Genomic DNA, 25371 nt, shown 5'->3' on the forward strand with positions numbered 1-25371 from the left:
TTGTACCTTACATATTGAGTCAAACTCTCACACTAAACCCAAAGTTCACCATTTAAGTTAGACTGGCTGTCTGTCTGGCCAGCCTCGCTGGCCTCAAACTTACAGAGATCTACTTGCCTCTGCCTCCCCAGTTCTGAAATTAAAGACATGCACCACCACCACTTGGCTTTGATGTTCTTTTTTTTTAATATTTATTTATTTTTAATTAATATGAGTACACTGCAGCTGTTTTCTGACACACACTAGAAGAGTGCATTAAATCACATTACAGATGGTTATGAGCCACCATGTGGTTGCTGGGAATTGAACTCAGGAACTCTGGCAGTGCAATCAGTGCTCTTAACCACTGAGCCGTCTCTCCAGCCCAGCTTTGATGTTCTTAATGCCTGAGCAAGTGGATCTGTATCTTCATTTGGTCCTGAAGTGTGGGGGTGTCTGTTTTGACTTGTTATCTTCATTGCTAAGGTATTTGTGAGGCAAGTTGTTCCATCCACTCACAGTCCGAAACCCATACTCTGGCATCTTAAAGAGAAAAAAGTCCTTAGCCAGAAGAAAGTATTAGGCTGGGCTTCAGGACTCCCAGGCTTGAAATGCAGTGTTGTGAGCAATATATAATAGTGATGAATCCCTGGGCACACATTCCACCCTTCTTGGCCTCAATTTCTTCACATGACAAATGGACATGCTAATAATAGACCCACCTGCCTCACAGAATTGCTGTACACTCCTTAGAACAGGGACTCAGGGTCTCCCTTCTGTATCTTGCATTGCATCCAGCGCCAGCACCCTGAATTTGACCATAGCATCTACTCACTGATGAGTCTAAGCAGGAGTTAATGGGAAAGTGACTTCAAAAGGATGACAGAAAAGATGGTTGACATTGCTCCATTGTAGGGGAGTCTGAGTGGCAGCTTTTTGCCTGGGTAAGTTTGGTGCTCTGGCCTTCCACAGAGATGTGGGACAGCCTGCTCACACTGGGTTCAAGGCCATCTGTGGGTATGTGAACACCGAAATGTGTGTCTCACAAAAACACATAGGCAGTCTTCTTTCAAGGTCACAGTTTAACTTCAAAGATCTTCCCTGTGGACAGTAACACACTGTTGTCATAATGGCTGTCTCTTGAAAGGCATCCCTAGTGTCAGAAGTGAATTTGCATACACCTTTAATCCCAGCACTCAAGAGGCAGAGGCAAGTGGATCTCTGAGTTCAAGGCCAGCCTGATCTACAGAGCAAGTTCCAGGATAGTAGCACTACATGGAGAATCTCTTTTTCAGAAAAAAATTTCCTTAGGTGTTTGTATAGATCTTTGTGCATGTATATGCACGTTCATGTGTTTGAGTGTGGGCACATGTGTGGCATGGTACATCTGTGGAACACAGAGGACAAGCACAGGTATTGGTCTTGTTCCACTTTGTTTATGATGAGACTTCTTGTTCAATTCTGTGTACACCAGGCTAGCTGGCCCGCAAGCTTCGGGGAAGTCTCCTGTCTCTGATTCCCATCTCTCCGTAGGTGTGCTGGAACTACAGATATTCACTGTCACATCCGGCTTTACATGGGTTCTGAGGATCTGAACTCTGGACCTCCCAGCCTCCTTCACTGCTTTTTGACACTGACCCCACATGTTAATGCATGGTAGATTAGACTACATTCTATTGATCTGTTCATTAGGTAATGGGCACTTGGGTTGGTTCTGCTTTGAGCTGGGTTATGAATCACGTGCTTTGAACATTCATGTGCAGGTTGTGTGCTGTGTGGACACATTTTCACTTATTGTTTATGGCTATGAGATTTTTTTTTTCTAGGATGTCACACATGGTGGATGCCATGGGTTAGCTATGAATCCCCTTGGGCTCAGGTTTCTTGTTTGTGTCTTGTGTAAAATACACATGTGGAAGAGAAGCCATGTATGTTGTCTGTCTGTCTGTCTGTCTGTCTGTTGCTCTAGTAGGGAGAGTGTGTGTGCTAACAGAAAAGCAGAGCAAGTGAGAGCAAGGAAGCCTCTGTCAATAGATTTCAGGAGAAGAGTGATGATTTGGTGAACTCTGTCTTCTCATCCAGTTATTTACTGGGGTGTGTGTGTGTGTGCATATGTGGCAGTGTGTGTGCCCTTGCACATACATTGGAAGCTAGAGGAGAATGTTGGCTGTGTCTTTCACTATCCAGCTAGGCTGGCTAGCCTGTGACTCCTAGGATCTTCCTGTCTCTGTCCCCTAAAACTGTCACTGCAAGCACATACAGCCATGCCAAGTCTTGTGTGTTTGTGTGTGTGTGTGTGTGTGTGTCTGTATGCTGGGGATGTGAATTCAGGTCCCCACGCTTTAACAGGAAGCTCTCTTACCTACTAAGCTTCTTTCCACCTCCCCCACCCTGTCCCCAGACAGGATCTCATGTATCCAGGGCTAGCCTCAGAATCACTATGAGCCGAGGACGACACTGAACCATTTGACTCTGCAGCCTCCGCATCTCACATCTCAAACACTGGGATATCAGGTGTGCACCGCTGCACCTGGTGTATGAAGCGCTGGGGGTCACTTCAGGCTCTCCCAGTTGTCTTTGCTGAGGTGAGACACTGGTGAGCAGTGTTTAAGGCTGTTGGTGCTCAGGCCTCAGATTGGCACAGCCTGACTTGGAAAGTCGACATGGAATCGTGCCATCTGACTCACCGAACTGGGATTACCTTCCGATTGTCCCATGGCCCTGCTCCAGCAGCAGCCTGGAACTTCTGCCTCGGCATCCATTGATTACGCAGCTGCTGCCAGGGACTTCACCCAGAACTGAGAAGGTACACCTGCCCTGTCTTTTTATAGCATATCCTTTGTGTCAGGATGACGGACACTTTCTAGTAGGAAGGATCCTAATTTGGCCAAATTGTTGAGATTGCCCAAACACTGCTTGGCAGAATGGGAAGGAAAGACACTGTGGAGTCAGATATGTTCAATCCAAGCTATACAACTGTCACTCACTAGGAGCATAACCTCCCTCTGAACATGCCCTGTCCTTCATATTTTTGGAATAAAGATGGTGACTATATAGGATGGTCGTGACAGTCAGATAATGACCACTATGTGCCTGTGGATAGGTGGCAGTTGCTAGCTGGTAGCTCTTGTGACACAGCGGTAGCTTGTGGCCTATTCCAAATGCCTGGTTCTACTTGCTCAGTTACAGCCTGTGGGTGGAAAGCAGAGAGCAAGGAAGCCAGGCTGCTTCCCCACTCGGTGGATCTCATGCACACGTGACCCTTCTCCTTGGAGCCATGAACTAATGGTTTTCTCTTTCCGTGCCCCCCCCCCCCCGTATATAATTTATAATTTCCCTTTATTTTATGTGCATTGGTGTTTTGCCTGTGTGTATATGCCTGTGAGGGTGTTAAGAAGTCCTGGAACTGAAGTTACAGATAGACTTGAGCACTGGGAATTGAACCTGGATCCTCCTGAAGAACAGCCAGTGCTCTTAAGTGCTGAGCCATCTCTCCAGCCCCTAGACTAATGGGTTTCTGTCTGAAGGGGCTCTATATTTTAACTTGATGAGTCTTAGCAAGTCCTTTTTATTGTATGTCGGTATGTACAGTGTGTGTTTGTGCAGGTGCACATATGTGTGACTCTTTATGGAGACCAGAGAAAAACCTCAGATGTCATTCTTGAGGTTTCTGGCCTTCTTCCACCCTTCCCTTCCCTTCTTTTTCTCTCTTTTCTTTCTTCCTTCTCTCCCTTCTCAGCTCTCTCTCTGTCTCTTATTTTTTTCCTCCCTTCCTCTCTCCATCCCTCCTTCCTTTTCTTTCTCCCTCCCTCCCTCCCTCCCTCCCACCCTCCCTCCCTCCCTCCCTCCCTCCCTCCCTTCCTTCCTTCCTCCCCCCCTTCTCTCTCTTTCTTCCTTCTGTCAGGGTCTCTTACTGGCCTATAACTCTCCAAGTAGGCTAGTCTTGTTGGCCGTCAAGCTGCAGAGATCTGTCTGTCACTACTTCCTCAGTGCTAGGATCACAAGTGTGAGACACATTGCTGCTGTGGCCTTTTCCTCTTCTTCTTCCTCTTCCTCCTCCTCCTTCCCCTCCTCCTCTCATAATGTGAGCTCAGGTTTAGTAAGCTTTATTGGCTGTAAGAAACACATTACAGCTTTTACAAAGCGTTGTCTCCATCACTACTTCCTTCTGGTCCATCGTGTGGCTTTCTTACATAGCCCAGGCTCACCAGCCTGGGGATGTCACTGTCTACAAGGGCGTGAGCCATCTTATATTAATTAGCAATTAACAAAAGAACCCACAGGCCAATCTAATCTGGTCAACTCTTCAGCTGAGGTCCCCTCTTCCCAGGCGACTCTATGGGAAGTATGTGGCAGTACCTTTAAATTGTAACCATTTTCAGTATGCTTGTATTGTTCCCTCTGATGATGAGACAGTTCCATTGTTTGGATGCTCTCTGCAGTGATGGGCCCTCTAATTTGCCCTCAGGAGAACCCTGTGAAGTAGGCATAATTATGCTGGTGTACATGTGCAGGGACAGGTATGGGCTCATATAACAGGCTGGGTGATTAACACATCACTGAAGCTGAAACTCTCTCTGGGCCACTCAGTGGCTGTGGCCTCCCTCAGCCTGCAGCCACTGTTCTAAGCAAACCCCTGGATGGGAATTTAGACCTGTGCATTACAATACTCTACCACTTTAAACTGTCTTGGTAGTTCTGTGCTCAGCTGTCCCCCTATTCTGTTGGCTCCCTACCCCCTCCCTTTTTTAAAGATATATTTATTGTGTATACAGCATTCTGCCTGCCTGCAGGCCAGAAGAGGACACCATCTTTATAGATGGTTATGAGCCACCATGTGATTGCTTGGAATTCAGGACCTCTAGAAGAACAGTCACTGCTCTTAACCTCTGAGACATCTCTCCAGGCCCCTGTTGGCTTCCTTTTGATGTTTAAATCTACATTCTAAAGTTGTATGGGAAGGTTAGTCAGTAAACTTGGTTTTAAATGTACTTTTTACATCTGGAATGAGACCCACCCTGCCCGTGGAGGGCAGCTTCCCCACCACACCTCAGCTCAGGATGGAGCAGCCCTGAAGATCACAAAGTTTCTGGTTTAGAGTTTTCAGCCTTCTTTGCTTTGCTCTTGATTCACTGGAAGTTCAAATCTATTGAGTGTATAAGGTCAGTAAAGGACATGCAAGCTCAGAACTGGAAGAGTCATTCATTTATTCCGTGGACAGTGATATATGCTGCTTTGTGGTGCTGTCCACTCTATAGAGATGATCCTGTTTGACCCCTGACCAAATCTATTGATGGAAAGAAAAAGAAACTATGTTGGAAGCAAAGTGAACAAAGCATCTCCCAATGCAGGCAGAGGCCACTGGAGCAGGATGTACCTGCATCTCCAGCTATGACATAGAATGTGAATTTCAGTTACCTATCCCCTTTGGCCACAGGTACTGGAACAACCAGGACACTGAACAGGTTTGTTGTACTCAGGGGCTGTGATGCTTATTAAGAAACCATTCCCTGGGGGCTGGAAGGTTGACACAGCGTTCAAGATCACTTGCTACTCTTGCCAAGAACTGGAGTTTGATTCCCATCACCAACATGGTGGCTCACTGCTGCCTAAACTACAGCTTCAGTGGATCCAAAGCCCTCTTCTGATGTCAAAGGGCACCAGACATATGCACAGGACACACACATGCACACAGCATATGCATAGGTGACACACACACATATACATACATGCAGGCAAAATACCCATATACACACAAAAAATAAATCTAATTTTTTACTAAAAATTTGTTCCATGGACATTTCTTCCCAAGCATGCGTGTCCATTCATCTTTTACTAGCTACATAGCTCTTTTCTTCCCATGTGAGTGCCATTGTCCCCACCTAACTTAGAACATTGATTCAGAGCTATTATAATCTGCCTCTCAACTTGCAGTTCCTAATACACTAAAGAAAAATCCTCTGCTGAGTTAATGTTGACTGAACTACACAGGCAGTTCTAACATCTGCTGATCAGAGCTGAGGACCCAGGCTTCCTGGGGAGCCCATCAACGGTGCCCCAGAGGAGAGAAAGTCTAGGCCAAATCCTGGAGGATGAGTCACATTGGCTGTGTGTTGATGGGTGAGCAACTGAAGAAGAAGTACCCAGAGGGACAGAGCCCTAACATAGGGAAGGACCCAGACAGGGCATGTTGTGTGCTGGGGACAGTGGTAGTTAGAAGGTACCATCTCATGCTTCTGGAAACAGAGGAAGGTGACTTGGAGAGGACAGGAAACCCCCCCCCCCCCAAAAAAAAGGGCTCTTATATAGATACTCATTTTCTTCTGGAGATTTGAGGCAGGAACACAATGTAGGTCTAGAGAACACCCTGCTTATGGAAGTGGAGTCAAGCCGGGGATTGGCAAGCTAAGGAGACCGATGTCAACAGAGAAGTCAGTGACGTCACAGGCCAGATTAGGACTGGGAATGGTAAGAAGAGATATTCTGGAAGTAAAGCTGGTAGAGTCTGTCCTGACTGAGGAACCGAGAGTGAATCTCAGATTGTGAAGCCTTCTTGAGATTGGCTACAGGATGCAGAGGAAGATGAAGCAAATTTCACAGTGGCTTGAGGCTGACTTGACTATGATGCTGAATTATGGCAAGATGTCATGTGGTCCCTCCTGTAAAGAAATAGGACCACCCCAGTCTGAGACAAACACGGCTGACTAAAACCACTACCAAGTGTTCTTTGCTTCTTCATAATGGTTCCTATCATGCATCTGATGTACACAGCTGAAAATCCTGTGTAAGGACAAAAGAGGCAGGAGTATAATTTTTAATCCAGAAAAATTTTACCCATTCTAGTAAACCATTGCCTTCCTTCAACTCAGCTCATGAGGTTTGTTTGTTTGTTTGTTTGTGTTTTGGGAGACAGTTTCTCTATGTAGCCCTGGCTGTCCTGGAACTTACTCTGTAGACTAGGCTGGCCTCAAACTCTGAGATCTGCCTGCCTCTGCCTGTTGAGCGCTGGGGTTACAGGTGTGTATGCCACCATGCCTGGTGCTGGAAATAAACCCCAGGGTTTTAATCATGCCAGACAACACTCTACCAATCAAGCTACACCCCTAGCTCAATATAAATCATTTGTTAAAAATATATACATGTCGGTCATCAAGATAGATAAAATCCAGCCGGGCAGTGGTGGCACACACCTTTAATCCCAGCACTTGGGAGGCAGAGGCAGGCGGATTTCTGAGTTCGAGGCCAGCCTGGTCTACAGAGTGAGTTCCAGGACAGCCAGGACTACACAGAGAAACCCTGTCTCGAAAAAAACAAAAACAAAAACAAAACAAAAAACAAGATAGATAAAATCCTGGCAACCTGAGTTCAATTCTTGGAACTCACAGTGGACGGAGAGAACTGACTCCCCAGAGTTGTCCTCTGACCTCCGTATTTGTGCTGTGGCTCGTAGATGCACATGTGTGGGCACATCCACACACAAATAATACCTTTTAAAATTAAGGTATATAGATAAAAGGGAATCGGGTATTGGAAAGGGGTTTGCCATCTGCAGATGCGAACTTTGGAATCCTTGCATGGAAGCTGAATCAATAAACAGGTGAATTATCCAAGAAGGTTAAAGAGAAGGCATTCAGAATGTGTGAATGACAGGATCTGGAGAAGTGCACGCGAGGGGCAGGAGAGATCAACAGGCAGTGGAAGCCGGGAATTGAGAATTATCTGAAGAATGGGCTGTATAGACAGATGGTCCAATAGGGATGAGGAAATTCTATCTGGTTGCAGAGGAAAAAGGCCTTGGGGAGCTCAGGCTCCTGTGGGAAGATGAGAACAGGTGGGCAGGTTGAAGTAGACAGCCAGTCACTGAGTGACAAGAACCTGAAGTAGAGAAAGAGGGGAAGGGGAATGGGGAGGGTGGGACCAGAGGGCAGAGGGTGGGGCCAGAGGGCAGAAGGCAGAGGGCAGAGGGAAGTTTTCTATATAAGTTTGGTCAAGTCTGAGCATGTGAAAGACCATGTAGGAGAGAGAGAAAGACTGAAGCAGAAGCAAGACTGGTCAGACAAAACCACGGGGTGTGGTTGGTGGCTCTGAGCTGAGCCGAGCCAGGTGGCCCAGGGTACACCACACAGGAGGGGAGTGGGCAGGTCTCCAGGATGCTGGTGACTCATTCAGGTGTTGAGTTGAGCGAGGGAGGTGGCACAGACAGCAGCCAGGGCGTGGGAGAGGAAGGTGAGATTGAGGTGGCTCTGGGTGTAGATAAGAAAAGAACCAAGGCAGCCACGCTGGGAACTGCAATCCAAATTCCAAGATGTCAGTTCCTGTAGCTGTGCATATTCCTCTTGCAGGCGTTCTGGGCGCAGAGGCAGAGATGGAAGTCTGGAGGGTTAGCTTGGCAAAATCTTTGCCTTCAGACTCATGGTCACAAGATAAGCAGGACACAAATATAAGAGACATTATTACCAATATTGTGATGCCCTTGCTCCCAGCAGGTAGTATTCTAAATCTTTTCTCTTTTCTTTTTTTCAAACATATCTTACACAACCCATGTTGGTCTTGAACTCCCTAAATAGTTGTGGATGGCCTTGATCTCCTGATCTTCCATCTCTGCCTCCTGAATGCTTGGATTACAGGCATGGACCACCACTCATGATTTTACATGATTTTACACACACACACACACACACCCCTTTATGTGTATAGGTGTTTTGCCTGCATATATGTTTGTGTACCATGTGTGTGCCTGGTGCTCATGGAGAAGGCATTGAATCCCTTGAAAATGGAGCTCTAGATGGTTGTGAGTCATCGTGCGGGTGCTGGGAATTGAACCCAGGTCCTTTGGCAGATCAATCAGCATTTTTCAAGGCTGAGCCACTTCTTCTTCCCTGACACTAAATATTTTAAATACATACCCATTTAGTTTGTATTACGGACTAGTTAGTATTAAGGATTAGTTAGTATTACACCATTTTTTATGCACTAAGACATTGAGACACAGAGAAATCAAGAATCTGTTCCCAGGGCACCCTGCTCCTGTGTGTCATGGTCCTAGTTCAGGCTGTTTGGCCCAAGACCTGCCACACTATGCCTCAGCACTGACCTCCTTCATTTCCTCCAGGAATCTGTTTCAGCTTCCATCCAATGAAATGGCAAGAACTCAGTCTCAGTGTATTCCCCTCCCTCCATGATTCCAGTGATTGTCTGCAGCCTTTCCTCATGGTTATGACTAGACCCAAGAAACTCACGTGATAGGGCATGAGTTTGAGGTGAGGGGATGTGTTCACACTGGGTATGCATGGAACACCGAGATGTCCTCTGTCCACGAAGCTTCAGTCACAGTCCCTGTAGGTCATGGTGCTCTTTGGCTCTAACCTCAAAGTGTTTGCATCCTGACAGAAAGTTCAGCTTCCTGATTTCCTCTTGGATACTCTTGTCAACATTTCTCCCTTCCCCCAAGTATTTTAGAAATTTTAACCCTTTGTGTCTACTCCTGTTCACAGGCATACCTGCTTTCCTGGCCCATATCTGGGTAGAGTTGTGCTTCACTTCTGACCTGGACCTAGGATAGGCTTTGGTTTGTGCCACCATGGGATTTGGGACTTCTGGGACGCCGTTTGCAGTTGGGATTAAAGTAAAAGCCCTCAGATGCACTAAGCCCTCAGATGCACTATCAGCCCAGCCAGGCCATCCTTGGCTACTGTAGAGACCGACTGACTTGGCTCCTAGGGGTGTGGGATGGTTCTGAAGCTCCTATACTCCTGGGCAGTGTGGTCTGAGAAGAATACTCAGGCTGGTGAGCACCCATGTGAGCATGTCTGGGACTGGTCATTCAGAAAGGCCAGTCATACCCCAGAGTACCCTAGGAACATGGTTATAACTGAGACTAGGCCCCACCATCTCTGCAGGATTGAGTGGGCCCGGGAGGTCATCAGGGTCAATGCTGGCAACCAAGAGGACAGAATACCGCCTGGTAGTTATAAGCCAAGGCCTTTATTTCATACTGGGAGAATGTTCTAGAATCTTGCATGTCTCAAAGACCCGGTAAGATCCACCCTAGTCTTAGAATACCTTCATTGTGTGTCAGGTGGTGGTGGTACACATCTTTAATATCAGCACTTGGGAGGCAGAGGTAGGTGGATCTCTGAATTCGAGTCCTGATCTATAAAGCGAGTTCCAGGACAGGCAGGGCTACACGGAGAAACTGGCTTGGAAAAAAAAAATCAAACCAAACTTTCACTACAGTAAAAGTTATGTCAGCTCAGAGGTACCAATTAGGGATGGGCAGTTTATGCAATAAAGTGTAGCCACCTCCCCAACCCTGCTATAGACACCCTGCCTCAGTTTCTGTAGATGCTCTGGCGTGAGAAGGCATGGCAGGGAAAGGCCTCTCACTGCTCTGGCTCTAAGTGAAGTGCTTCTGAGGAACATGGAGACTCCCCACATCCAGGCTCCTCCCAGCTCACCTCTGCTCCAGTACATCTGGTTCTGTAAAGTCAGACATACCAGACTTACATCCCCAGCAATGGTTGTTTGGAGAGTGGCTTCTCCTAGCAGGCTTGCTTGGGGCCTCTGGGGTTTGAGCTGTCATGGGTCAGGAACTGAGGCCTTTCCTGGAGGTACAAACCTGACCTTCAGATTGGAGGGATCCAACCACCAGTTCACTGGTGGGTGGGCTCTGGGTACAGACTGAGTACTTAACAGGCAGCCAGAGGCTTGAAGCTCTCAGTAGGGTCATCCAGAATGTTCCAGGATATGGATTCAGGTACTACAGGCACAGGACACTAACCCTGTGCCATGACACCTCAGGTACCATGTGCCAAGATAGATAGTAAGGCAGAAGTGGACTACCAGGTAAGCTGCCTCAGGACTTGGGCAAGGGTTACAGGAACTCTAGCCTATTAAAGCCTCACTGAGGGCTTTGTTTCTAAGAAGAAAGATGGTGGCCAAGTGGAAGCAAAGACTAGGCCAAGATGCCAGAACTCCTCCTACATACCTGCCCTCGTTGGTCAGTTGGAGGTTTCTGCCAAGCTGGGGGCTCATGGAGTTGATTCCTGTGGTCTGAGAACCTGTGCCCTAGAGCCAGGCCTGGTAATAAAGGACTGTAATCCCAGTGTCTTAGTTAGGGTTCTCTAGACTCACAGAATTTATGGAATGTCTTTATATATTAAGGGAATTTATTGTGATGACTTACAGTCTGTAGCCCCAACTAACCCAACAATGGGCAACTGTAAATGAGAAGGAAGTCCAAGAATCTAGTAGTCACTCAGTCCCATGAGGGTAGTTGTTTCAGCTGGTCTTCTTTATAAACTGGGATCCTGAAGAAGTAGATTCCAACCCATGCAAGTAAGTGCAAGCAGGCGAAGAAGAGTGAGTCTTCCCTCTTCCAATGTCCTTATGTAGGCCTCCAGCAGATGTGGCAGATTAAAGGTGTGCACCACCATGACTGGATTTGGAACTTACTTTGTCCCAGGCTGGCCTTGAACTCAGAGATCTGCTTGCCTCAGTCTTCTGGGATTAAAGGCATGTACTACCTTGCCTGGGCCTAAGCTTTTCCTGGCCACTGTGCCTCAAGATCCAGGTCAGAACTCTGTCTTTCAGCCTCAAAATCTGGATCACAGGTGTGTCCTTCCTTTCTGGATTGTAGTTCATTCCAGAAGTAGTCAAGTTGACAACTAGAAATGGCCGTCACACCCAGCTAGAGGCCACATTTGAGGCAAGAACATAAATCATGTCTGCCTGGGCTACAGAGTCAGTTCAAGGTGAGCCTGGGTAACTTGATGAGACCCTGTCATAAAATACAAAGCAGACAGGGATGAGGCTATTGCTCAGTGCTAGCATGCTCACCCTGCATGTACGAAGCCATAGGTTCAACCTCCAGAATTGCCAAAAATAAACAAACAAATGGTAAATTCCAAGTGTTAACTGGGTTATGTGGTCTTTGTTCCTTAGGAAGCCCAAGGGGGAACTGGGTATCTCCTGTCCCAGCATTCTTCTGCTGAAATAAGCAACACTCCCTTTTATAGTTCTAGTTTAGTGTAAGCTTGTGTGTTCATCCTGTATTCTGTTTAATCTTGCTAAGATTTCAAGTTCTAAGTTTCCTTGTGGATGCCTGGCCTGGGCTGTGTCTGAGTGAAACCCAATTGCTTCTGATGGGATTCTCTGTCACGTCCAGTCTACCCTATAGTGAGGACGAGCATCCAGAGAGTCAGTGTGGGAGGCGGGAACACACTCAGGCACATCGCAGGGACCTGATGTGCTTTTTCTAACACTCAGCTTCACCAACCTGTTCTAGGCGCTTCTTCAGTCTACCTACCTAAACATGTGGGCTCCATGTGAGAGATGTTGGGGGAACAGAAGCCAAACTAGGATCTTGGCCTCTGGTGGCTTAGATGCTGGAGAGATTACCCCAGCAGCTGTGATACAGCTCCTGAGGGTATGAATTCAGGTGTGTCTACACTAATCTTCTGCCTCAAGAGGGTGATACCCAACTCTGCTAATGACGAGCAAGGTGGCACTGGCTAAGTGGTCTAAATTCCCTGCTCTTTAGTGTGCTTGTCTGTCAGGAATGACAGGAGAGCCATGTGTCATGGGCCTGCTGAGTGTCAGCTGCTTCACAGTTACCACAGAAAATTCTCATAACGTAGTCAGAGGCCACCACTACCTCCACTGAATCAGAAGGCTTGAAGCCCAGAGCTTGCTTGGCTTGCCCCACTTGCACACACTGAAAAAGGCAGAGTAAGCTACTGTGTCATTAAGGCTTGGCTTCTAAGTCCCAGTTTCTCCATCCCTGGATTCTGCCTCCAGAGCCCCATTGCAAATGAAATGAGATTTCTTTTTTTCATGTCAAATGCCTGGAACCAAGCCTGCATCCCTGTAGGTTCCTGACAAGTGGCAGCTAGTGTGGCCCCGGGGAGCCATCTCCTTTCTTCTTTCTCTCTCACATCCCCCTGCTACCTCACATTACCTCCCAGATGAAACATAGACACCCATTTCCCCTTTGTAATAATTATTACGTGTGCCAGCGTGTTTATGGAAAGTTAGCTTGCTCTGTGTCTTCCATCTCTAAGGACCCAATCATGTCTGGCAAACAGACTCCCAGATGCAAGGCCAGGCTCTGTCAGCTGAACAAAGGGGAGGAAATGATCCAGGAAATTCTGACAAAGAAAGCAATTACTTGGTCTGACTATAAGGACTGCTCCTGCCAAGACTGGGCCTCTTTGTTGCCATTAACCTGAGTGATGGTCTCTGCAGACACAGAGTGGTTTCATTATTTATCTTAAGAGTTGTTTAACTATGTCAGCTTTCGATAGCCTTAATTCTAGGTGTGGAAGCTGAGTTCGGCTGAGCAGCAAGGCCCTCAAGGTTCAGGTATGTGCAGCTCCTTCCCAGGTCAAAACTTTAGCAGTCATGCCAGGAGTCAGGGCTCCCACCCTTTTTCTTTTCTGGAAGTTTCTCTCTTCTCTGACACCCTCCTGGGCCATCAGCCAGTCCTGCCTGGGATGATCCAGCCTGGGATGACTATCATTTAGTAATAATTGTCCCCCTTACACTTCTTCAACCTCCGCATCCATTATCCTCTGATCCATACTCACAGTGGCCCAGGGAGACAGGCATTAGTGTTGCTAGTTTAGAGAGGGAGAGAGAGACGAGGGAAGAGGGGGAGAGGGAGGATAGAACGGGTTTATCCTAGGCTAGTGAAAGCACAGCCAACAGCTAGCCAACACAAGAACCCCAAATTCAGTGCTATCCCTGCCCCTGCTGTGTGTGTGCGCGCGCATGCAAGTATGCATGCATATTCACGTGTATGAGTGTAGCTGCTGTGCATGCCACAGTGCACATGTGGATATTAGAAGATGACACTAGCTATCCTTTCTCCGATTCTACATTGTCTTAGGAAGGGTCTCTTTTTTTATTGGTTGTGGCTATGCACACTTGGGCTAGCTGCCCATGAGTTTCCAGGCATTCCCGTCTCTATTTCCCATCTGGCCATAGGAGCTCTGGTATTATAGACAAGTATTGCCTGTCTAGCTTTACATAGATTCTGGGGATTCCAACTCACGTCCTCATGCTTGCACGCTAAGCACTTACCCATCCACACATCTCTCCAGCTGCTGGAACTGTGTTCTCAGACCGATAATCTGATCATCTTCCCACAACAACCTGAGCTCTCCAGAAAAGCAGGTGAGCCCCACAGGAATGACTTTGTCCTTTTAATGACAGAATTCCAGGCCCTGATGAGAAACAGAAGGAAGTAGGCTTGGCAGCAGGCCTTTCTGGAGTGTGCCAAATTATGCCTCACAGGTAGCTGAAGGTAGCTGACTCCCATGGGTGGAACTGGGGGGACAGGTCCCAGTGTCACAAGCTCCCTAAGCAAGATAGCATCTCCCTGCTGGGGCTTGGAATCCTGGCAACCAGGGAGGATGTCAGAGGAGAAAGGTGCACAAGCCAGATGCTGGGATAGCTGTCTCATGTGACGTCTTCCAGGGCTGGAGGTGACAATGGCATTCCTATAGCTGGCTCTGTGCTTTTGACAAAGATAACAAACATTAGCCTGTTACTGGTAATATTTATAACTGCGGTACCCAATGTGGCTTGTAGTTACAATGCCTGCCATCTTCCCGACTAGACAAGGCCTGAGGCCATGAGCAGCTGCAGGAGCCCACCGCTGTTCAGCTCAGGCCGCTGGCTCAGGAGGGCCAGAACACTGACCCCTGCACCCACGAGACGCCAGCATGGGAGATGACTCTGCCAATGTACCACATTGTCTCTACAATGCTTGGTTGAGCCCAGACCATCCTGCCATCCACGTGGTACCCGGTAGAAATGAGATTCTAATGCTTAAAGATTATCCAAAGGGTTTATATGTTTGGTAATGTTCAAATAACAAGATGTCCACACAATTAGAGGTGTGTCCCAATATCTAACCTTATGATATAAGTTGTTACCCAGGACTGTTCTCCATACATTCGTGGTCCTCCATGACTCCTACATCTCTGCCTCTTCCTAGCTCCTCCTCTTCCTCTCCTTACTCCTCCCACATTAGCTCCTCCCAAATTACCGAGTTTATGGTAAATGTTACGGGGGGGGGGGGATATCCTGTTACATTAGCCCATCCTCCTTATCCCACAAAGAGACAGAAACTGTTTCCCAGGTGCATAGAAAGGTGATAAATGATGGCTTCTTTGTCATTTTGCAATCAACCATTTCCCTCCACGCCCTGCAGGGTCACTCATCGGGAGGTGACCAAATCACCCAGGGAGCATCTTGTCTGATCAGTGACCTCCTCTGGCTGATACTGCTTCAAGTTCCTCATATCCGGGGGAGGTTTTATCCCAGCATCTCTCTCAGGTGAGGCTCATTGGGGCAAAGGTGCAGGGCAGCCTGCTTCTCTCCTCCATGCTTTTGCTTTTGTTTATTTTTCCTTTTCTTGGTCATTGGTGAACTGGCAAGGCATTGTGAAATCAGAATCCACATTTTGCTTCTAAATAAATTTCTCATGGAGAGTTTTGTCCCTCTCAAAGCTACTGGAATCTCAACAAAAGTACTTTATGTCAACTGAAGCGTCACACGGGTTCATGATTACCACCCTTCTGTCCATCGGAATTGCTTTGCCCTACATTCCCAAGCAATTACGTGATGATTTAAGATGTTGTAAAACAGCCGCTGGGTGGTGGTGGCTACATCGTTAATCCCAGCACTCGGGAGGCAGAGACAGAGGAAAGTGATCTTTGTGAGTTTTGAGGCTAGCCTGGTCTACAGAGTGAGTTCCAGGATTGCTAGAGCTGCTACACAGAGAAACTCTGTCTCAAAAAAAAAAAAAAAAACCCTACAAAACCAAAACAAGACAAAACAAAATCAATAATAAATAAAAAACTACCATAAAACAGTAGATCAAGGGTAATATGAAATTGCAATGCTAAAATGTAAATATTTTAGGAAATTACTTTCTTTACAGTTGTAAATGATGAGCTTTGGTGTGTGTCTGTGTGTCTTATGATATTCACATATTATATTTTAGTGACCTAAACTTCAAGTGTTCACTGAATGTTCCAATGTCAAGCAAGACCTGAAGGTACAATGGTCATACCAGATCAAGCCTTGTCCTAGACTCTCAGTCTCTGGAGAGAAAGGAGTGACCAGTGAGGGAAGGAACAGGCTCTGCACTCTCTAACAAAACTTGTCTTCTGCATCTGGTGTCTAAATTAGCTGACCTGCCTCCAGCGTTTCTCCATTTTGCTCCAGTGAGTTTAAAGTCACTGAAATCACAGGTTTAGCCTCAAATTTTCCAGACCTGATGATTTCCAACCATAAGTGGGTAGACTCTTTTAGGTTCTCATTTAATAGGGGAGGGGGAAAAACAAATAAACAAAACAATTCTTAAGATTGACAACCAAATCTCCAACCCCAGATGTGCCTGCAGCAGTTCCCCTGGGCTTCCCAACATCTGGTGTAGTGTGGACCTGGGGCCTCTAGCTTGGCTCCCTGGAGCCCGGTCCCTTCCCAAGACTCACAGGAAACAACCTTCTCCACTTCTGAGCAGAGCATAGTCAGAGATCAGAACCATCTGCCTGCCTCCTGCTGGCTCATTTGGCTGTACTCCAGAGAACCAAACACTGGGGGTACCTGGGTTTCATATCTCTGCAGTGAAGTCTAGCTCTCCAGGTGAGTGAGTGCTCTGTCCAGCCAGCAGCTTTTGTCAGCCCTGTGGTGGCTCCTGTCTTCCTGCCTGGCAAATGTTACCACTCAGCATGTCAGTCTTCCATGAGAATTCATCTTTGCTCTGTTCTCACCGAATCCCACCTCTAGGTCTAACTGGACAGTGCTATATGGGTCCCAGAAGCTTACCCAAACGAGCACGACATCCCTTAGGACTTACACAGCAGCAAGCACAGTGACATGGTCTTTCTGCAGCATTTGTAACACACAGTGAGCCTGGCCCATGGGCAAGAGTGTGAGACATTTTCTTGATTGGTACTTGATGTGAGAGGCTCCGCCCACTGTGGCCAGCGCCACTCCTGGGCAGGTGGTTCTGGTTTGTGTAAGAAAGCAAGCTGGGGAACTCTCTTTTAGTTCCTGCCTGTTTCTTTCAATGAATGACTGTAACCAGTGAGCCAAACGCTTCTCTCCCCAAAGCTGGTTTTGGTCTTGTGTTTGTCACAGCGTCAGGAAGCAATCTAGGAGACAGGGAGGGGAACACTGCTTTACATGCTAGCAAATGAAGGTCTGAAGGAGCTGGTGAACAACCCAGCAGCACATAGCTATCTATCAAGCCGGGGCTAGATTTACTGTCAGTGCGCCTCACCTGCCGGCACATTCTCTACTCTCCTCAGCTCTTCTTTGTCAGCCCCTGTTCATTCGCTGAGACCTCTGGTGCTTAAATGCACAAGAGTTCTTATTAGAGAAAAGAAGAGAGGACCTTGAGCCCAGGAAACCTGAGGGGCCCTGGCATGTGGAGGAGGCTTGAGAGTCCCTCAAACTCTTCTGTACTGGCCTTTCCTCTCCTCTCAGCTAGCTGAGATCTAGAGGAGTGGCATGCGTGTACCTGGATCTTGTCTCATCAGTAACACCTGCTAGCTTAGGGACGACAAACAGCTGCATCTCCACGCTGCACCTTAGCTCTCTCAACTGCAGCGCAGGCCTGAGGAACAGTGCATGTGTGTAAGGGTCAGGTTAGCAATGAGAGACACATGGAAGCTGCCTTGCGTTGCACGACTGTAATGAGGCTAAATCTGGGGAATTAATTTGTTTTGTTTTGAGGGGTTTTGTTTGTGTGCTTGGTTTTTCAAAACAAGGTATCTCTGTATAGCCCTGGCTGTCCTGATGCTCAATCTGTAGCCCAACCTAGCCTCAAATTCACAGAGATCCACCTACCTCTGCCTCCCGGAGTTCTGAGATTGAAGATCCAGCTGAACATCCTTTAAGATTTATTTTTTATTCTTTTTAACCATATGTCTGATCTATGCAAATGCCCGAGGAAGCCATAGGCGTCAGATCCTCTGAAGCTGGAGTTACAAGCAGGTGTAAGCCTTTCAGTGTGGTGCTGAGTTACAAGCAGGTGTAAGCCTTTCAGTGTGGTGCTGGGATCTGAACTCTGGTTCTCTGCAAGGGCAGTGCAGTCTCTTAACCATTGGGACATCCCTCCAGCTGCAGCTTGTTCTCTTGGAGATTGAGTCTTTTTGGTTAGCCCAGGCTAGCCCAGAACTCTCAATCTTCTCGCCTCAGCCTCAGTTAAGATTACAGGTAAGTGCGCATCTTCGTGCTGGGTAGAGGGTCCTGCTTGACAGTATGATGTCATCCCTGCATCCAGGTGTCTATCTATCTTGATTCTAGTACGGTGGCTGCAGGGGCTTTGGTGTTCTCATTAACTCGGCAAAGGGAAGTGACAGAGTAGAAAAGAACATAGCAAGGAGAATTTGGCTTTTCTGATTTTTGTTCTAGGATAGTTTCTGGAGGAAATATCTGTGCTTCTAGGAATGGTCTATGGTCTATTAAAACAGAATATAAAACACATTTGTATTTGTGTGTGTGTGTGTGTGTGTGTGTACAGTGTATATGTGTGTATATGTGTATGAAGGCCAGGTCTACATGAAGTGTCTTCCACTACCACTCTCTAAAGGAACCTGGTGCTCACTGATTGGCTACACAGGCTGCCTGATGACTGCTGGGGACCCACTAGTCTCTGCATTCTAGCACCAAGGCTATAGACACACATGGCTAAAGCCAGGCTTTACATAGGTACTGGGGATCTAAATGTGGATGCTGGGGCCTCATGTTTCTTTGCCAAGTGTTTTTCCCACAGAGCCCTTGCTCCAGCCCCGAGTACATATGACTCCTAAAAACTCAAGGTGAAATAAACCTTTAAAGCAATGGTTCTTAACCTGTAGGTCGAGAACCCTTTGGGGTCAAACAAACACTTTTATAGGAAATCGCATGTCAGATTTCCCACATACCAGATATTTAGATTCCATTTATAACAGTGGCAAAATTATAGTTATAAAGTAGGAACGAAAATAAATTTATTGTTGGTTTGTCACATGAGGAACTGTATGAAGGGGTTGCAGCATTAGGAAGGTTGAGAACCACTGCGTTAGAGAAACAGAAAGGACTTTGGGTGCAGACGATGTGACAGAAAGTATGGGAAGGGAAACTGAGGCCAAAGGTGTTTAGCCTTACATGCAGAGGTCAAAGCAAAACAACAAAAACCAATAAACAGCACAGTGGGTCTCTCTGCTCAGTCCCTTTCCCGGTGAACACCAGTGTAGTGATAAGAGGACTAGCAATGTCCATGTTTCCCAGTGAGGCATATGGCAGAGGAATCCTGACATTTGGATTCTCTCTAATCTTGGCTTCTCGGGTGGCCAGAGCTTAGTTGTCAGTGTGGTCACCTGGACATTTAGCAGGAGTGACTCCATGTTGGCTTTTAGCTTGGCTGGGGTAGCTACAGGCACTGCACCCAATACAATGGCTATCTGTAATATGTTTTAAATCACCCCGTATATACCTGTCTTTTAAATCTTGGTGGTGACATTGTTTGTGTCCTCCTTTATGGTACTTGCTTCCACCCAACACACTGGCACTAAAATCTAGGACTCTGAGCCATGCCCCTTACTTTCTTAGTTAGTGGTGGTGCCTTGGGATATTCTCTCCCACAGAGACTTCCTTTCTTCTCTGATACCCAGAGTCTCCTGGGAATCATTGCCTAGCTTGTCTTCTGGATGGAGGTCCGGTGCCAAAAGATGCCTGTTGGCTGTCTCTCATAGTCCCTGGGGAGGTCCCAGCCACCAAAGACCCATCTTCACAGGGTGCTGCTGATGTCAGCACTGTGCAGGAGGTGGGCCTATGGCAGGGAAGTCATGTGTGGAAGCCAGAGCTCTGGACCAACCCACAAAGATGTATAGCAAACACAGGCATAGAGTTAGAAGGCTTACTAGCCTTGCTCATACAAGCAAATCAAACCAGTGACAAAGGACTCAAGCCTGATGCCTATGTCAAGAGTACAGCTGTCTGCAAAAACAAGTGTAGGTATGGACATCTTTATGCTGTCACTTATTGCTATCACTCGGGCAAGGCCCATCTCCCCTAATCAGTATCTTCCCTTTTATGTTTTACCTTGAGACAGGATGTCATGTAGCCCAGGCTGGCCTTGATTCACAATGTAGTCCCAATTGGTCTCAAATTCCCTATGTAGGCAAAGCTAGCCTACAACTTATTCCTCTGTTTTCACTTCCCCATTCTGCCACACCCAGTTTTTATGCAGTACTGGGAATTAAACCTGGGTGCTACACGTGCCGGGCAAAGATTCCGCCAACTGATCTACAGCTCCAGCCCCAGGACTTCTCCCTGTGGACAGGGTCTTGTCCATCCCAGAATGGCCTTGAACTCACTGAGATGACCTTGAACTTCTGATCCTCCAGCTCTCTACTTCCTGAGTGCTGGGACTTCAGGCTTGTGCCACCGAGTCTGGTTTTGTGACTTCCCTTTGAAATGCACACAGCATCTATCTCACTGCGCTACTGTGGGCTACAACAAGAAAATCACTTTGTGTAGAACTAGAGAGGACAATCTGAATCAAGACCACAGCAGATTTGTTTCCTGTAAGTACGATAGTAAGACAGTAGTCCCATCTAGGGACATGTGCCTGTTAACTCTGTAGAAATCCCTCTGACAAAAGACAGCTTGATGCAGCTGTTCTGTCTGTTTTGGCATGTCTGGCCTTCCAAGGTTTCAGTCAAGGCAGCGTCCTGTTTTCCAATGTCTTCAAGCCTCTGACTTTTTCTTCAGTTCTTCATTTGACACACATTTGCTCATTGGTTCAGGACCAGCAAGCATCCCTGCAGAAGAACATCACTATCCTAGACTTTAGACCCCACTGGGTGCTCAATAAGAGGCCCCCAAAAGGAGAGCAGGCCAGTGTGCCTCAAAGTTCAATCCTCCAGAGAGCCAAAGGAGGCCTAGCTTCACCCATCAGTCCATGAGGTGATTGTGTTTAAGTTTTGTGCTTGACACAGAGTGCAAAGTAGGGGCTGGAGTCAGACCTGGAACATCGGGCTACACTCAGGGCCAGTGACAAGGGACAAAGTCAGAGGACGTGGGGATGGACACAGAGGGGAGATGCAGAATGTTGGTGGCTCCCTGCTCCACATGTTGGTGTGGTTGATAAATCTGCCTGGTCTAGACAACGACATGTCAGATTCTACTGATCCTTAAAGGCTCATTTATTTGTCTTATCCACGTCTCTTGCAGCTGTATGGCTAGAATTTCCAAAAGGATTCTCACTACTTTGAGAATAATGGGAAAACTGATGTGTCTCAAGTTCCTCTCATGGTCTCTCCTGCCCTGGATGGCATGGGTGTGGGGAGATTTGGCCCCTGGTACTCAGCTTCCTTCTGTTCAGCCTGCCCTGCACTTCCCTTACCAACAGTGCATCCCATGTGGCACCTGTTTTGGGCACCAGCCATGTGTCTCAGTCTGCCTCACATTTCTGGCTCCATGCCTTCTTCAGAGCCTAATCCCAGACTCTGATATATATATCTTGTATATGAATGTGTACGTGGATCTATGCACACGAATTCAGGTGTCTTCGGAGGCCAGAAGAGGGTGGATCTCCTGGAGTTGGACTTATAGGCAGCTGTGGGCCACTTGCCTTGGGTGCTAGGAGTCAAACTCTGGTCCTCTACAAGATCAGTACATGTTCTCAGCTGCTAAACCATCTCTCCAGCCCCTAGTTGGGTGTTTCCTAATGTTCTAATCCCACTTTTGTCCTGAAGACCACCCCTCTCTGACCCTCTGGGAAGGGGGTTACTCAGGAGGCAGGAGGCAGTCACCTCTTACCTAGTCTGGAACTTTTGGACAGATGACAGAGTGTTTGGCCTTTATCACTGAGTCACCAGGTCTTTTGCAAGGCCCTAGCTATCTCTGAAAGGCCTGTTGGGTTTCATGGCTTTTCATTTCATCTGACAGCAGTCTTTGTTGATCAAGCAGAAACTGGGAGAGGCTGGGCACTGGGAACTGGAAGCTGGCCTGCTTGTCCTTCCCGCCTCTCCATTCCTGAGGGCCCTACCTGGGCAGAACTCTGAGAGGCAAGACACATAGAAGAGTAGCTCAGAGGAGGCCCATGGTGTAGGCTTTTGTGGGGCTGAGTATGTGTCTGCCTTTACCTTTAGGGGAAGGATTCCCTTCTGTTAAACCACAGTCTCCATCTGTGTGGGGATGATGTATGAGGCCATCTTGATCCCTTTACCTGGTGATTATAATATGGCTTCAGCTATTCCTATAAGCCTGGACACCCTGGAAATGTGGGAGATCACCAGCTGGTTTGGACTCCACCTGACTCACCTCTGTCTTTCCTTCTGCCTTCCCTAGGCCTCTTACTTCAGTGTCACTCGCTGGGTCTCTGACCCGGAGACCTTAATGTCTCCCCAGCTGTCTTTACATAGAGCCAGTAGCTGGTGGTTGCTTTGAGGTAAGGTCTGCCTTACTTCAAAAATTTCTCCAATCTGTCAAGCACAAAACTTAAGCACAATCACCTCATGGACTGATGGGTGAAGCTAGGCCTCCTTTGGCTCTCTGGAGGATTGAACTTTGAGGCACACTGGCCTGCGCTCCTTTTGGGGGGCTCTTATTGAGCACCCAGTGGGGTCTAGAGTCTAGGATAGTGATGTTCTTCTGCAGGGATGCTTGCTGGTCCTGAACCAAGACTTCTCCAATCACTCTAGCCTGCTTGCTTACGGATGAATCCAAAGCTTGGTGCATAGCTTTCTCTTCTCTCCTGCCTCCACAGCTTCCCCACGGGTGGGACGGCACAGGCCACTGCATGCCTCTGCTCCCTTGCAGTGTGACACTTTTGGAGCCCGTGCCTATTTTCACTTCCTGGCTGTGCCCTCCAGCCTTCAGTGCAGCCAGGCAGGTTCAGCTAAGGATTCTGCCTACTGTGGTTTCCTCCGCAGAATAACAAACAGGCTGGGGGGAGGGGTGGCCATCCTCTCCCCTTTCTCAGCTGTCACTGCTGGGGCTGGGTAGCACACAGCAGAGGCCGTATAAGTGGAGTGCAGGGAGATTGGTGTGTTCTGAACTCAAGCCAGTATTAGGTGGTATCAGGGCCACAGGATACCACCTAAAGGTATCCTGTGGGGCGTCTGCCACTTGGGTAGTTTCTGTATGTAAAGCTTGGAATGTCACCAGTGACAAAATTAACAGTGTCACAAGCATTTACTTGTGGGAAATGGGCAGCTAAAGCCTTGTGCCAAAGCCTTGTGCCTACCAGTGTGTATCATTGAGGAGCTCCTGGAAGAGCCACATGCACCCATAAACCATCATGTCACCATGTATGCCCCACTCAAGGATGTGCGAGTCAAGCCTCATTACTAAGAAAAGCAGGTATTGGATCCAGAAGAGAATTCACGTTCCTAAAGCAACTCCAAGGGCCTCCCATCTTCATTCTCGAATGTGTCTAAGTCTACGACCTTATGAATATGTCCATATTTACCCTTTTATAAAAATCACTTAAATCACATGACCAATTAATTTAGTGGTTCATCCCAAACCTGTGAGTAAAACCAACCTACCAGGAAGAAACACAGAACTGGCTCTCTGGCCTCACTCCACGCCCTGCAGGGAGAGCAGGTGAGCAGGTGGCCAGGCAAAGAAAAGTATTTTTTCTCTTTCCTTTCATTTTTGCCTCAGGTGGGATTTTACGCTGTAGCTCTCATTTGCCTTGAACTCACAGTGATCCTCCTGCTCCGGCTCTCTGAGTTCTGACAACACAGATGTGTGTATAGTATACATCACACTTATTTTCTTAGAAGGCTTACTTGCCTTTTTCCCTTGTTGGCCATCTGAAGGCAAGCAAGATGGGTTCCAGCAGCTCTACTGGAGTCACCCACGGAAGTTCCGCCAGGGCTCTTCTTGCACTCGCCGCTTTAACATCTAGGGTCTGATCCGGAAATCCAGGTTGAACACGCACAGTCAGCGCTTCCAGCAAGCGAAGGACATGGGCTTCCTTACGTTGGATTGAGAAACCTTGAATGGGTTACTCAGGCTGCCTACCCAGTGAGACTGATCATGCTAGTCTTTTGTACAAAAAGAATTTAAAAAGTGAAGATCTTCCATTCCTCTGTGTATGTGTAGACCAAGCTGGCCTCAGAGATCCACCCACCTGCCTTGGCTTCCTTTAGTGCTAGGATCAACAAGTTTTGAATTTCTTTTGTTGACAGGGCTCAGGCTGGCCTTATACTGAGCATGGTCTTGAACTTCTAATCCTTCTATCTACACTTCCAGAGTGCAGAAGGCAGGCATGCTCCACTGAGGCACTGGGGATCCAGCCTAAGGCTTCTTACATGTTAGCAAGAGCTTTACCAGTTGATCTAAATCTCAGTCCTGGTAGGTGTTACTTTTAATGTGGCTAGAATAATTTGTAGAAATAATCTCAAATTTGCTTTTTAAAAGTATGCTATGCCTGGAGCAGTGGTAACTCGCTGGACCTGAGTTTGACTCCTAGCACCCATGCTGTGGCTCACAACTATCTAACTCCAGGTCCGGGGAGTTGATGTCCTCCACGGGCACTGGGCATGTTATGTAATTCACAGATAAATGTTTGTAGATAATCAGTACAAAAGAGAAAGTAGGTCATGGAGGGCTCACTCAGTAAAGGAGAGTGTGTGAACAAGACCAGGTAGGTAACCGAGACCGAAACTAAAGTTTGTGGTCTTTGGATTTACCGTGTCTCTGGGAATCTATTAGCTAATACAGTGTTCTTAGCCTAGTGGTGGTGGTGCACCCCTTTAAATCCAACACTTGGAAGGCAGAGGCAAGTGGATATTTTGAGTTTGAGGCCAGCCAGGGTTATACAGAAACCCTGTCTTATAAAGCAAAACAAGATACAGTGTTCTTTACTTTTCTGGTGATAGAGTTTCACTGTATAGGTGAGGTTTGTCTTAAACTCTGGCTATCAGGCTTTAACCTCTGGTGCTTGAATTAAAAGTGTATACAACTAAGGAAGAAAGGAGGAAGACAAGGAGAAGGAAGAAGGAGGAGTTGGGGGAGGAGATGGAGGAGGAAGAAGAAGAGGAGGAGGTGCTTTACCGTCCACCCCACTGTGCCTCCCTATGGAGGCACTGCTAAGCATACTTGTTACAGAGGGTCATATGCCATATTGTCTAGACTCCAGTTTGTTCCATGCCCTCCAGTTCTCCCAGCTGACGGGACACAGCTGAAGTTTCTGAGTGCAACTGTTCTCCTTTGGCAAGCATGGAACATTGTGTGTTAGAGTGGGGCCAGGAGACTCTAAGGCAGTGGTTCTCCATCTGTGGATCTTGACCTTATTGGGGTCCAGTGAACTCTTTCATAGGGGTCACATATCAGATATTCTGCATGTCAGATATTTACATTATGATTTATAAC

The 25371-nt window shown here is 47.4% G+C and overlaps 1 pseudogene; it reads left to right on the forward strand.

The window, feature by feature from the left end:
• LOC114629697 overlaps positions 1–23986 on the forward strand; it is a 28511-nt pseudogene extending 4525 nt beyond the window's left edge.
• The last annotated feature ends 1385 nt before the right edge of the window (positions 23987–25371 follow it).

The sequence above is a fragment of the Grammomys surdaster genome, unplaced genomic scaffold, assembly GCF_004785775.1.
Source record: "Grammomys surdaster isolate TR1022 unplaced genomic scaffold, NIH_TR_1.0 314, whole genome shotgun sequence".
Lineage (NCBI taxonomy): Eukaryota > Metazoa > Chordata > Mammalia > Rodentia > Muridae > Grammomys > Grammomys surdaster.